Raw genomic sequence first — 10,404 nt, forward strand, 5'->3', positions numbered from 1 at the left:
TGAATGAATGAATGACTCTTCCCTTTCTGCAAAGGATAGTGGCCTGCAGAGCGATTGCAACCTTTGCCCCTTCCAGTAGCCACATCACATTCTCGGAAAAGTTTTCTTCCCTCTTGCCAGTCTGCATTTATCCTCCCTGGATGAGGACAAGACCATGGACTCATACTGCGTCTTCACTCGATGAACTTAAAATTTCTGCCCACCCCTGCGGGGAGGAAGGGACAGGCCCATTTTACAGATGGGGGCACTGATGTCCAAGGACGCACAGTGAGTCAGAGCAGAGATGGGCCTTTTTTTTTTCAATGGCATTTGTTAAGCGCTTACTATGTACCATGAACTGTTCTGACTGCTGGGTTAGATACAAGCTGATCAGGTTGGACTCAGTCCATATCCCACATGGGGCTCACAGTCTTAATGCACATTTTACAGATAAGGTAACTGAGGCCCGGAAAAGTGAAGTAACTTGCCCAAGATCACACAGCAGACAAGTGGCAGAGCTGGGATTAGAACCCAGGTCTTTTGGCTCCCAGGCCATGCTTTGCCCACTAGGCCAAACTGCCTTGAATCTCAATCTCCTGATTCCCAGATCAGTAACAAACCATTAGTGAATCTAATGGGAAAGCAGCGTGGCTCAGTGGAAAGAGCACAGGCTTTGGAGTCAGAGGTCATGGGTTCAAATCCCACTTCCGCCACTTGTCAGTTGTGTGACTTTGGGCACATCACTTCACTTCTCTGGGCCTCAGTTACCTCATCTGTAAAATAGGGATTAAGACTGTGAGCCCCATGTGGGACAACCTGATCACCTTGTAACCTCCCCAGCGCTTAAAACAGTGCTTTGCACATAGTAAGCGCTTAATAAATGCTATTATTATTCTTCTAGACTGTGAGCCCACTGTTGGGTAGGGACTGTCTCTATATGTTGCCAACTTGTACTTCCCAAGCGCTTAGTACAGTGTTCTGCACACAGTAAGCGCTCAATAAATACAATTGAATGAATGAATCTCTCTCTCTCTCTCTCCCTCTCTCGTATTTGGCAAGCAACTCCCCAGTATAGAACTCTGCACCCAGAGGGGCTCCATAAATACTGTGGACTAAGTGAATCTTTAAGAGAGATAATCAAAGTCTAATTAATTTATTTCCCATCAAATGAATTCCCTTCTGAATTTGGGAAAGGAAAAGGCCAATTCTCTGCAGTAACAGCAGCCGGGGGAAAATCGACGAATTAAACAGTTGCCCTCCTCACTCCTGCCCCTCTCTTTCCCCTTTTTCCTTCTTCCTCTCTTGTTTCCCCTTACTCTATTCCCACCACAACTCCTCCCCTGGACCCCCAGGCCAGGGCTTCTCCAGGACCCAGACTCCCTTCAGGCTCCGGTTTCAGAACTGCTGTCACTGCCGATGAGCAGAGTCTCCTTAATGGAAGACAGATGTTGGCGGGAGGGTCTCAGGGGGCCAGTCCTGATTGCCTCGATGGGATTTTGCTGGTGTCTGCCCGGAGCCCAGCGGAAAAGTTTATTCCATTAAGCAAGAAAGGTGTGGTGCCCTGGAGAAGACGAAACTCATTTAGTGCCCCTGAAACCAAAATAAAGGAGAGGAAAATCAGGTCTCCGCATCAGGAAATGTTCTCCCTCTTGGGCTTTATGTGACACCCGAGATGGAAGCCGGGCACCATCGTTGGTGTGGCACAGCCAGCAGTGAGGCTAGGGCCTTCCCCTTCCCACCTCCCCCAGCCCCGTCCGCCCCGGCTCTTCCCTGTCCTTAGGAAGCACAAGAGCTCGGCTGGGCCTGCGTACCCAGATCCCTGGCTGGGAGCGGAAGAGCTGGGATGGGAAATCTCAGTCATTAAAACGTCAGGACCCCTGACAGGCCCACTGAAGTTGGTTTAGATAAGACGGTCTCTCGGGGACCAGGCTGAAGTCAGCAGAGAATGTGAGCAGAGCATGTGCCACGGGCAGCAGTGCTGAAAGGACAATGAGCCTGGGAGATCTTCCGCTCCATCCCTCCTCACAGCCCCCCTACCACCACATCCCCTCCTTCCCTCCAGACTTCCTTCTCACCTCTCTGATTGCCCCCTGTGCATTAGGCTCATTTGCAGTGCACTTTGCCAAGTGCTTTGCCTTTTATTAATTTACTAATCTTTCCCACCTCCCTGGGAGACCTAGCGCACAATCATAACATTTTACAGCCAAAGAAATTTATCTCCCCCATTTCCCTTCCTTCCCCATGACTCTCTCTCTTCTTTCTGGCTTTCTTTCTCATTTCTTTCTTTCTATTTGGTGTCCCATCTTCCCACCTCCATTTCTGGAAACACATCAGTGCACCGCAGCTCAGCTCGTCCACAATCACCCAGTAATCATAAGGAATGGGAGAGACTCCATTATCTTGACATTTTAAAGGGAGAAGTAAAAGCAGGAGACGGGGACTACTAATTACCTGTCATTTGACAGAGGCAGGCAGCGTTCTCGAGTGCTAAGTTTCTCTTTTCAATGATTTCCTGTAGCCTGGTAATGTGAAATAGTGTTAATCAACAACAGTACCCAGAAAGCTACTGCTGAGGGAAACAAAATATTTTACACACACAAATCCCCAAATGATGATGATAATAATGATAATAATAATTACACAGGTGAGGACATGAGAAGCAGTGTGGCTCAGTGGAAAAGAGCCCGGGCTTTGGAGTCAGAGGTCATGGATTCAAATCCCAACTCTGCCAATTGTCAGCTGTGTGACTTTGGGCAAGTCACTTAACTTCTCTGTGCCTCAGTTTCCTCATCTGGAAAATGGGGATTAAGAATGTGAGCCCCACGTGGGACAACCTGATCACCTTGTAACCTCCTCAGCACTTAGAACAGTGCTTTGCACATAGTAAGCGCTTAATAAATGTCATTATTATTATTATTATGATCATGAGGTCAGGGTTAATCTCTTGAACTCCCTTAGACTGAGAGCCCCAAGTGAGACACCGACTGTCTGATCTGATTGTACTGTAGTGCATTATCCCAGCGCTTAGTACAGTGCTTGGCACATAGTAAGCATTTGACAAGTGACACATTTTTTATTATTGTTGTCGTGGTTGCTACTGTACTTAATTGCTTTCAAACCCACGTTTGGAATGGATGAACTGAGCTGGGTGTAATGACATTCACCCACAATCCCATCCACGGCAAGGGGAGCTTACTATAGACCAGAAATCCGTTTAGCGGCCTCTGAAATGAATTCATCATCTGAGGAACAGTTGTAGTGAGCAGAGAACATATCTCCCAACTCTGTTGTAGTGTACACTCCCAAGTGGTTAGTACAGTGCTCGGCACACAGAAAGTGCTCAGTAAATCTGATTGATTGAGAGATGAGAACAAGATGTAGTTCAAAGCACAGTGAAAAGGCTAACTTGAGAGGAATGAAGAGAGTGAGCTGGGATGCAGTGGGAGAAGAGAATGGGTGGATAGGAGGCAGAGAGCTGAATGAATGTCTTAAAAACCAACCTGTGGAAGGAGTTTGGATAGGAATTAGAGGAGGGAAATGAGGTGCAGTGGAATACGGAGGGTTTTTTTTATATATATAAGATAGAGGAGTTGTGGAAATTTTTGAAAGCAGAGAGGAAGGAGCCATCAGAGATTAAGGGGTTGAAGATGGTGGCCAGGGAGGGGAGAAGAGTGGGTGCGAGTGTTTTTAGAAGATGAGGAGGGATACGGCTGAAGGGGCAAGTGGAGGGGTAGATTTTTAAAGCAGGCAGAAAAGCCCCCTTGTGAAGAGATTTAAAAGGGATTTCAGGGTGCTCACATTTGATGGGTTCAATTTGCCAACAAAATCGTCGGCCAGGTCATGGGGGAGAGAACCATTAAACAGCCGTGGGAGTGGCTGTTTACTCGGGAGTTTACTTGGGAGTAAAGCCCAAGTTGTAATAAGCCCAATTACGATGACAAAACCAAACTGCCTAGTATATTCTTATATTGTAATAATAATAATAATGGCATTTATTAAGCACTTACTATGTGCAAAGCACTGTTTTAAGCGCTGTGGAGGTTACAAGGTGATCAGGTTGTCCCACGGGGGGGCTCACAGTCTTAATCCCCATTTTTCCAGATGAGGTAACTGAGGCCCAGAGAAGTGAAGTGACTTGCCCATAGTCACCCAGCTGACAATTGGCGGAGCCTTGTACTCTCCCAAGTGCTTAGTACAGTGCCCTGCACCCAATAAGCGTTCAGTAAATATGACTGACTGACTGATTGACATTACCTGAAGACACTAACTTGTCCCGTTTCCTGGGCATGGCCCTAGAGCCATTAGATTGATGGAATCTGTCGCTGGATTCACTGCCGTCTCATGAAGCACCTTGGTTTTACAGTCCTTGGAAGATGATTGGAAAGATTCATGTTCTTCAGGGATTTCAGTTAACTTTTCTTTCATTCATTCATTCAATCGTATTTATTGAGTGTGCAGAGCACTGTACTAAGCGCTTGGGAAGTACAAGTTGGCGACGTATGGAGACAGTCCCTACCCATCAACGGGCTCACAGTCTAGAAGGGGGAGACAGACAACAAGGTAAAACATGTGGACAGGTGTCAAGACATCAGAACAAATAGAATTAAAGCTAGATGCACATCATTAACGAGATAAATAGAATAGTAAATATGTACAAGTGAAATAGAGTAATAAATCTGTACAAACATATATACAGGTGCTGTGGGGAGGGGAAGGAGATAGGGCCGGGGGGATGGGGAGGAGGAGAGGAAAATGGGGGCTCAGTGTGGGAAGGCCTCCTGGAGAAGGTGAGCTCTCACTAGGGCTTTGAAGGGAGGAAGAGGGTTAGCTTGGCAGATGTGAGGAGGGAGGGCATTCCGGGCCAGGGGGAGGACATGGGCTGGGGGTCGATGGCGGGACAGGTGAGAACGAGGTACAGTGAGGAGATTAGCGGCAGAGGAGCGGAGGGTGTGGGTTCAGGTCACGGTTGGGGGGAGTCCAGAGGAGGACCGTCATGCAACAACGGCTTCATTTTCCGCTTGAGGTGACGGAGCATCTCACAGCCTTGAGAGAGAGAAAAATGCAAACTGAGATGGTGCTTGAAAGAATATTTTAATTTAAGGCTGAACCAAAGCCAGGAGGGAAGCTGAATTGTCTATCAACTGCGTCAGGTATCTCCAGCTCCCCTGTGGAGAAAGAGAGAGGATCAGACTCTTGGAACAGCTTTGATGGGATTTCATTGTTTTGAAAAATAGCATCGTACTCAGTGAGGGAGCAAGCTCAAAGTCAAGCTGGGACTTTCAGGTGGAAAAGCTGAGTTCGGCCCAAATCCCACCCCCTCTAGGAAGCCCTCCCTGATTAATTCACAACCCGTCAGGCACGTCAATGCAACATTACTGTGAGCACTTATACATTCCAGCGCTTAGAACAGTGCTTTGCACGTAGTAAGCGCTTAACAAATGCCATTATTATTATTATTATTATTATTTCATCACTATTCTAGGCACTTATGTATCGGTGTGTAAATTTATATTCAATTATTTGTGTATCATTATTTATTTCCATATTCACTTATCTATTCCCCTACTTCATTCTGATACACTTGTATTGCTTCTGAGAAGTAGTGTGGCTCAGTGGACAGAGCCCAGGCTTGGGAGTCAGAGGTCATGGGTTCTAATCCCAGATCTGCCACTTGTCAGCTGTGTGATGTTGGATAATGGGGATTAAGACTGTGAGCCCCACGTGGGGCAACCTGATTACCTCAAATCTACCCTAGCGCTTAGAACAGTGCTCGGCATATAGTAAGCGCTTAACAAATACCAACATTATTATTATTATTATGGCTAGATCCATATTTTTCCTCCTGCTCCCGCTATTTGTAAGTGATTTTTGCTTGCCTATTCACCCCATTAGATTGCACATTTCTGGGAGGTGGGGGGGGAGTGATAATAATAATAATAATAATAATAATAGTATTTGTTAAGCACTTTCTGTGTGCCAGGCACTGTACTAAGCACTGGGGTGGATGCAAGCATATCGGGATAGACACATTCCTGTCCCACCTGGGGCTCACAGTCTTAATCCCCTTTTTACAGATGAGGTAACTGAGGCACAGAGAAGTGAAGTGACTTGCCCAAGGTCACACAGCAGAAAAGTGGCGAAGTCGGGATTAGAACCCACAACCCTCTGACCACCCTGCCCCGCCCGTGCTCTATCCGCTATGTTCACGTGTCTTGTTCCTGTTGTGTTCCCCCAATTGCTTAGGATCATCAATCGTATTTATTGAGCGCTTACTGTGTGCAGAGCACTGTACTAAGCGCTTGGGAAGTACAAGTTGGCAACATAATGGCAACATAGATGACTTCAAATGGCAGGACAAGGTCTCAAACACTGAAGTCCTGGGACAGAGTTACTCTCCTAGCACTGAAGCAAAACTCACCACAACACAATTGTGCGGGATGTGACACCCAAGGAGAGTGGACAACAGCAGAATAGCTAAGCAGCTGCTGAGTGGTGACCTGCAAGGAGACCAGAAGGAAAGATTTAAGGTAATAATAATAATAATAATAATAATAATAATAATAGTAATAATAATGACAGCATTTCCAGAGCCTAAGCCCCATTCTCAGACAATACTGCATCCCAGCTGAAAGCTGGGAGTCAGCTGTTGCTTATGGACCAGCAGGAAGCACTGAAATCAATCAATCAATCAATCAATCAATCAGTAGTATTTACTGAGCATTGTGCGTGGAGTGCTATGCTCCGCACTTGGAAAAACACAGTAGCCACAGTGCCTGTGAAGAAGGCGGTCATTAAAATAAACACAGTTATGGGGAGCAACCCTAGGGGGAAAAGTTTGAGGGGCTTATTTGTTAAGCACTTACTATGTGCCAGGCACTGTACTAAGTGCTGGGATAGATACAAGGTTGGCAGGTCAGACACAGTCCCTATCCCGAAAGGGGTTTACCGTTGTACAGAAGAGGTAACTGAAGCACAGAGAAGTGAAGTGACTTGCTCAGGGTCACCCAGCAGACAAGTGGCAGAGTTAGGATTAAAACCCAGATCCTTCTGACTCCCAAGCTGCGCTCTGTCCTCTAGGCCAAGCTGCTTCTCTATGTTAGATGTTCAGCGATCCAGCCCTAACATCAGGAAAGATTAATCAATCGTATTTATTGAGCGCTTACTGTGTGCAGAGCACTGTACTAAGCGCTTGGGAAGTACAAGTTGGCAACATATAGAGACAGTCCCTACCCAACAGTGGGCTCACAGTCTAAAAGATGAATGTCAAGGACTCTAATCGCCCTTTTGCCACTGTCGGAGAACGATTCCTAGGCTCGGATGGACCACTGGTTTAACTCAGGATTTTCAAAATGGTATTCAAGTGCTTCCTTAAACACCAAGAGAAGCAGTGTGGCTCAGTGGCTTTGGAGTCAGAGGTCCTGGGTTCAAATCCCAGCTCCACCACTTGTCAGTTGTGTGACTTTGGGCAAGGCACTTCACTTCTCTGGGCCTCAGTTCCCTCATCTGTAAAATGGGGATGAAGCCTGTGAGCCCCCCGTGATCACCTTGTAACCTCCCCAGCGCTTAGAACAGTGCTATGCACATAGTAAATGTTTAATAAACACCATTATTATTATTATTTCTTTGTGCCAGGCACTGATTGGCTCTTCCTCATGCCTTATCCCTGTATATATGTATATATGTTTGTACATATTTATTACTCTATTTATTTATTTATTTATTTTACTTGTACCTATCTATTCTATTTATTTTATTTTGTTAGTATGTTTGGTTTTGTTCTCTGTCTCCCCCTTTTAGACTGTGAGCCCACTGTTGGGTAGGGACTGTCTCTATATGTTGCCAACTTGTACTTCCCAAGCGCTTAGTACAGTGCTCTGCACACAATAAGCGCTCAATAAATATGATTGAAGATGATAGTGTTTAATAAATACCATTATTATTATTATTTCTTTGTGCCAGGCCTGATTGGCTCTTCCTTATGCCTTATCCCTGTGTATATGTTATATATGTTTGTACATATTTATTACTCTATTTATTTATTTATTTTACTTGTACCTATCTATTCTATTTATTTTATTTTGTTAGTATGTTTGGTTTTGTTCTCTGTCTCCCCCTTCTAGACTGTGAGCCCACTGTTGGGTAGTGACCGTCTCTATATGTTGCCAGCTTGTACTTTCCAAGCGCTTAGTCCAGTGCTCTGCACACAGTAAGCGCTCAATAAATACGATTGATTGATTGATTATGCAGAACTGAAAGGGACCCTGTTGGACAGAACTGCATTTATCATTATTATTATTATTAATAGTAGCAGTATAAACTGCTACTAAAGTCACCCCATAAAGTTGTAACTATCTATCATTTCCCTAAAGGCCTCTCTCTCACTCATGCTTTTTATAATCACATTTCCCATCAGGACAGTTTGTCACTGCCTGACAGGGCTTCTTCCTGCTGGGATACAGGCATTTATACAACCACAATCACCTTTCGGACTTTAAATAACGCCACAGGGATGGAGTAGGACTTTAAATAACACCACAGGGATGGAGTAGGACTTTAAATAACACCACAGGGATGGAGTAAAGCAGAGTGGTAAATTGGGTGGAAGAGACTATCCCCATTGTCCTTCCTATCAGTCAATCAGTAGTATTTGTTGAGCATTTACTGGGTACAGAGCACTGTAGTAAGCGCTTGGGAGAGTACAATTTAGTTAGTAAACAGGGAAGTAATGTTGCCTAGTCCCGACTTCAAGGAGTTTACAATCTAGTGGGATGGAAATGAAAAGAATAATGCATTTTTAAAAATGTGTTTTACTGTTTAGTGGATAGAGCATTGACCCGAGAGTCAGAAGGACCTGGATTCTAATTCTGCCTCCACCACTTGTGTGCTGTGTAGCCTTGGGCAAGCCACTTAACTTCTCTGTGCCTCAGTTACCTCATCTGTAAAATGAGGATTCAGACTGTGAGCCCTAGGTGGGACATGGACTGAGTCCAACCCGATTAACTTGTGTCAACACCAACGCTTAATACAGAGCCTGGCAAATATCAAGCCTTTAACAAATACCACTCTGGAAAAAGAATACCTCTGTCCTCAAGGAGTTTACAATCTGGTGGGATGGAAATGAAAAAAAAAAATTGCATTTTTTAAAAATGTGTGGTACTGTTTAAATTCAGAGAGTTAAAGCAGAGAGAAGCAGTGTCGCTTAGTGGAAAGAGCCCGGGCTTGGGAGTCAGAGGATGTGGGTTCTAATCCCACATCTAATCCACGCTGCTTCTTGTTGTCTGTCTCCCCCCTTCTAGACTGTGAGCCCGTTGCTGGGTAGGGACCGTCTCTAGATGTTGCCGATTTGTACTTCCCAAGCGCTTAGCACAGTGTTCTACACACAATAAGTGCTTGAAAAATACGATTGAATGAATACATTCATTCATATATGTATATATGTGAATATACATGTATATATGTGAATATATATACATATATATATATGTTTGTACATATTTGTTACTCTGTGTATTTATTTATTTTACATAAAGAAGGGGGCTCAGTGTGGGATGGCCTACTGGAGGAGGTGAGCTCTCAGTAGGGCTTTGAAGGGAGGAAGAGAGCTAGAATGAATGAATGATTATCCAGCGCTTAGAACAGTGCTCTGCACATAGTAAGCGCTTAACAAGTGTCATTATAATAATAATAATAATTATTCATTCATTCAATCAATCATATTTATTGAGCGCTTCCTGTGTGCAGGGCACTGGACTAAGCGCTTGGGGAGTACAAGTTGGCAACACGTTGCCATTGGCATAAATAATATTAACAATTACAATATATCAATCAATCGTATTTATTGGGCGCTTACTGTGTGCAGAGCACTGGACTAAGCACTTGGGGAGTACAAGTTGGCAACACGTTGCCATTGGCATTAATAATAATATTAACAATTACAATATATCAATCAATCGTATTTATTGAGCGCTTACTGTGTGCAGAGCGCTGTACGAAGCGCTTGAATACAATATATGCAATATATAATAATTAGATATAATATAATAATAAATAATAAACACAATAATTAATAAAAATAATTATTTTTATTTATTCACAAAGGGGTCGACTTGAGGGGAGGGCTGAGTACACACGTACACAGTATTAACAATTACAATATATCAATCAATCGTATTTATTGGGCGCTTACTGTGTGCAGAGCACTGGACTAAGCGCTTGGGGAGTACAAGTTGGCAACACGTTGCCATTGGCATTAAATAATAATATTAACAATTACAATATATCAATCAATCATATTTATTGAGCGCTTACTGTGTGCAGAGCACTGGACTAAGCGCTTGAATACAATATATACAATATATAATAATTAGATATAATATAATAATAAATAATAAACACAATAATTAATAAAAATAATTATTTTTATTT

Source organism: Tachyglossus aculeatus, chromosome X1, assembly GCF_015852505.1.
Source record: "Tachyglossus aculeatus isolate mTacAcu1 chromosome X1, mTacAcu1.pri, whole genome shotgun sequence".
Lineage (NCBI taxonomy): Eukaryota > Metazoa > Chordata > Mammalia > Monotremata > Tachyglossidae > Tachyglossus > Tachyglossus aculeatus.